Below are 5,291 nucleotides of genomic sequence, written 5' to 3'. Positions count from 1 at the left end.
ACAGGATCTGGTGCCTGTAAGGTATTTAGGCTGGTTTACTTGAAAATAGGGTTGCAGTCTACTTGCTTAACACATACACATGTCACAACTGTCACACATAGTGCTAAAATAGGGCAGAGACTTTCCAGTTTCAAAAGACTGAGAAAAAGGGTGTGGTGACTATGAGGGGGTTAAAGAAAGGGCAGAGGACAAAGCTAGCCCTTTAAACTGGGCCTAGAAGCCAACTGGCAACCAACATAACTGGTGCAATGAAAGTACAATGTTTTTCAATGTCCCTTTCCTTCCATTGCCTACATTTTGAACCAACGGAAGTTTCTCAACTCTCAAATTAGAGGTACTGTTGGCTTGCCTAAGTGTAAGCTGCAAGTATAAGATGGGGTACAAAAAATAACAAGATTGAAAAAAAAACCCTTAACATAAGGTAGAAAAGTTTGTTTTCAACAGCAACTTTTGGCATACGGAAATTAAGAGCAGAGCAACTATGATGTTGTTGACTGAAGTCTTATTTCTCATCAAATTGTTAAACGATGTCGATAATGGACCAAGATATCAATTTGACACACAAACAAATTCCTTTGGTTTGGTGCCCCCAGTGACATATTGTTAAATCCTTACATTTGTTTTGCTTGGAAAGAATGGAGAAGTGTCATTAAACAGAACATACTTTTCCCCCATCACCAGTAGTAGATTTTTACTTTGCTGCAGAAAGAAACTTATCTGAACCAACCAAATACATAACATTTCTTTACTCAAAACCACTTTGATGTTCAAAGAAAAGAAGCATACTGCTTTTAATGATGTTGAAGAATTGCAAAAAACCCAACAACTTTCATTTACATGTTGAGTATAATTTTAAATTGTGATTCAGAACTCTGCAAATGAGTAAATTATATTTAATTCCAAAGCAGCTATCAATTTGAAATTTTATCTCAGCTTGCCGTTACAATCTCTGTGATTAGCAACAGCAATCAAAAATTGTTCAAATTTCAGTCTTGTTGCGTTACGATTCAAAAATAGCAGCGCTGTTCCTAATTTAACAGTGAGGATAATTTGCTCTCACTCAGAAATGTTTATACACCTCAACTGAAATGCCATTTTCTCCTCACCTCCTTCTTGCATGCTTCAAAGCTACACACAAACCATTTCTATTTATCATCTCACTGACAAAATGATGAAAGAGGTTCCACTGGCAAAATCAATGGGAAGAGGTCAGGACCTTTTTGGTATTAACTTGACCAATCAACTGTGATGCCTCAGATGGAGACCAAACAAAAAGGCTCAAGGAAAGTCACACCAGAAACTGATGAATAGACATCTAAATATAATTTATTGCATTTTAATAGGCAAAATAAAACTTCCTGCTGTTATTTTACTTTTTTTTTACTGTTGTTGCTATGAGCCTTCAAAGTCAGCTCTGATTTATAGTGACTCTGGCCTAGCATTTTCATGGCAAGATATAGTCAGAGGAGGTTTACCATTGCCTTCCTCTGAGATAACGTGCCCAGTGGTTTTCCATGACTGAACAAGGATTTGAACCCTTGGTTTCCCAGAATCATAGTCCAACACTCAAACTGTTATGCCACACTGGCTTTATTTATTTATCTCCTGCCTTTTTCTTCAGATGCACCATATCAAAATATATTTGAACACATGTATAATATAAGGAATATCTCACTTTCCATCTGTTGTTGAAATTGCAGAGACCAAAGAAATGAGCTTGGTTTTGTTGTTGTTGTTGTTGTTGTTTTTCCGGTGGAGTGTGGTTCAAGGTTGATTCTTTGGCTGTGCTCTTTAGAAGCGTGGGGTGGTATTTGGGGATATGTGATTTCCCTGAGCATATGGTACGAGGCATCAGGGCTTCTGCTGAGCTGAGGTCTCTGAGGAGACGGAGGTGAGAATGTGTGTTTTGGGTGTCAGGGTTGATTTCTTTACTGCGCTATTTGAAGGCATGTGTACAGCTGCTGTCTCATTCTTTAGGCATCAGCAAACAAGAAGAGGAAAACATGTATTTTGTATGGTAATCTGGGGGAATTTGAGGGTGAGGCTTGGAATGCATGGTCAGGATGACACCATGGATGGTGCAGAAACTGTTATATTGACTTGTAATATCTACACCATGTTTGTTTTCTTGCCAGAGGAATTGTGGGGCTCTACCTACAGCAAGTGCAAGCTGGTTGCTCCTCTGGAAGAGAAGGTGGTTCAGCTTGAGGCCTATGTATCTACAGTGCAGCTTGTAAGGAAGGTTGAAGCTTTTCTTGGACAGAGCAGAGCAGGCTCTCCTGGAAGTGCAAGACATGAGCGGTGCGTCTACAGAGTCGTACAATTTTCAAACAGAGGAGGGAGATACTTGGAAGAATGTAAAACACAGAAGCAGTAATATGAAAAACCAGGCACCAAGTTTGGAGCTAGATAGCTGATTCCCAGATCTCTTTTTAATCAGTGATCATGAAGTACAGAACAGGGGCAATAGCCTCATTCCTCAGAAGGCATGGAAGGGCTCATCAAGTCCTTTCTGATCCATATTGGAATAAACGATACTGCAAGATAGAGCCTTCAACACATTGCAAGGAAAAATGAGGCTCTGGTTAGGAAGGCAAAGGATCTTGGGGCACAGATTGTCACTTCATCTTTCTTTCCTGTCAAAGAATATTGCCCAGAAAGAGTGAGAAAAGTAATAGAAATGAACAACTGGTTCTGTTCATGAAAGATTTGGCTTCTTGGATGATGGTCTGTACTTTCATGAAGAAAGACTCCTTGCAAGATATGAGTTGTACCTCACAACAGTTGCTAAGACTGTGTTTGTTAGGAGTCTTGCAAACCAGATCAGGAGTTGCATGGGAGAAGGAAATGGTATTCCACAGGGCAGGGGGACACCAAATACTGTGGGCAACACCCTCAATGATACAGGAGAGATTGGGCCAATTGTAGAGGAACCCAACAGGGGGCACAAAATAACAACAACAAGAAATCAACTGGAGAGAATGATCCATGACCTTTGATATTGATGCATAGAAAATAATGGGCAGGGGCTAAACCTATTCCAGAGAAATAGACCTAAAGGAAAGGAGGAGGGATAACATTATATGGATACCTGTAAGGAGATGCATGACTTACAGCATGGGTATGTTGAAAACATTTTGGTAAAAATTGAATAGGAAGGAAACAAGTCAGACTGGAGTTTTTCATGATGTGCTCCTAGAACAAAATACCAAACATTCAAAAAGATAGAAATAAGAAAAGAATCATTGAAGTTAAACTCTGCCAAGAATGTAAGGTCAAACACATTCCCCAGTTGCCTTGCAAACAATGTAATTGTTCAGAAGGTGGATGGAGCAACAAGGGACTTGGCTATTTTGGATTTGATCCCAAGCAATTAATGAACTGGTTTATAACTGGAAGCCGTGGGATCATTGCATGGGAGTGATAATATTGTCCTGGAATTTGTTAAATAGAGAAAAGTGGAAATGAAACAGAATCTTGAAGTCCAGAGTGCCTGTCTGACTCTGTTTCACTTCCCCTTTTCTCTATTTACTCTGAACCCCCTTCCCTATGAGTATTTCCAATCATAGAATCTCATCCAATATTTCCCTAAGTTCACTGAAATTAGATGCTGATTTCAATAAACCTAGGGAAATATTGGGTGAGATTCTACGGTTGAAAATACTCATAGGGAAGGGGGTTCATTATGCAAGGGAGTTTCATGAAGGCACAGTTGCAAACAATTTCAATGAGGAAGAAAAGTGGGAAGTGTCTTAAGAAACCAGAATGGATGTACAAAGAATTTTCATATGAGCTGAAATTTAAAAGAGACATGTATAAGAAACAGAAGGGAGGAAAAATTGCCAAAGAGGAAGTAAGGGAATACACAGCTACTCTAAATGAATTCATATTTCCAGGGTCAGATGAACTATATCCAAAAAGGAACTTACAGATGTTATTCCAGAACCAATGTTGTTAATCTTGGAGGACATCTTGGAAAATTCTTGGAGGACAGGAGATGTCCCAGCAGATTGGAGGCCAGCAAACCATAGAATCATAGAGCTGGAAAAAACCACAATCGCCATCCAGTCCAACCCCCCGCCATGCAGGAAAAAGTTCTCCCCATCTTCAAAAATGTGGAGAAGGACCTGGCCAGACAACCTGATATCGATACCTGGGAAGATTCTAGAACAGATCTTTAAACAATCTGTCTGTGCACACACAGAAAGGAAAGCTGTGATTACTAAGAAGCAGAATTGGTTTCTCAAAAACATGCCAAACTAACAGAGAAAGGGAGTACTATTGATGTAGTCTACCTTGGTTTCAGCAACATGATTTCCCCATGATATTCTTGGCGACAAGAGGATGAAATGTGGGGTAGGCAGTTCTACTGTTAAGGGGGTTGTAATTTACTGATAGACTGAACCTCAAAAGTGTTCATTAATAATTCCGTTTCATCTTGGAGAGAAATGTCTAGTGGGATGTCTCAGGCCTGTGTCCTGGGCCTGGTGTTTTTCAACATCTTTATAAATTAGTTGAATGATTATATAGAAGGCATGCTTGTTCAATTTGCAGGTGACACCAAATTAAGAGGGGTAGTAATGCCCCAGAGGATAGGACAGATCCAGTGATTCCCCAACTTTGGTCTTCTAGCTGTTTTGGACTTCTCCTCCCAGAATGCCTGACAATTGGCCAAGTTGGCTGGGGCTTCTGGGAGTAGAACTCCTAAACATCTGGAAAACTAAAGTTTGGAAACCACTGAGCAGCTGGGCCAAAACTAACAAATTGAATTTCAGCAGGGATAAAAGCAAGGTACTACGTTTAGTCCCAAAAGGATATTGATAAGCTGGAACATGTCTGGAGGAGACCAGCTAAGATGATCCAGGATCAGGAAACCAAGCACTTTGAGGAATAGCTCAAGGGCCTGGGTGTACTTAGCTGGGAGAAGGAAAGACCCAGAGGTGTCATGATAGCCATCTTTAAGGATGTCATACAGAAGATGATGCGAGCTTGTCACTAGAACTAGAACATGAATCAATGGATTCAAATTACAAGAAAAGAAATTCCAAGTAGGAAGAGCTTATTGACTATAATCCTTCTGTTCAACAGTGGAATAAAAAAGACCAGGAGAGCACCTAATAGCCACAGGAAAAGCCAGACATACATCTCAAAGGCCTGTTACAGACAGCCAAAATAAAGCTGCTTCGAGTCACAGTGGAGTTATGGTGTTTCAATGATGCAAGCGTCCTAAGAGTCCAGAAGTTGCACCAAAGCCACACTCCAACCCTAAGGACTGGAGTGTGGCTTTGGTG

Source organism: Sceloporus undulatus, chromosome 3 (genome assembly GCF_019175285.1).
Source record: "Sceloporus undulatus isolate JIND9_A2432 ecotype Alabama chromosome 3, SceUnd_v1.1, whole genome shotgun sequence".
In the NCBI taxonomy this organism is placed as follows: domain Eukaryota; kingdom Metazoa; phylum Chordata; class Lepidosauria; order Squamata; family Phrynosomatidae; genus Sceloporus; species Sceloporus undulatus.
Note: the sequence above shows the minus strand (reverse complement) of the source record.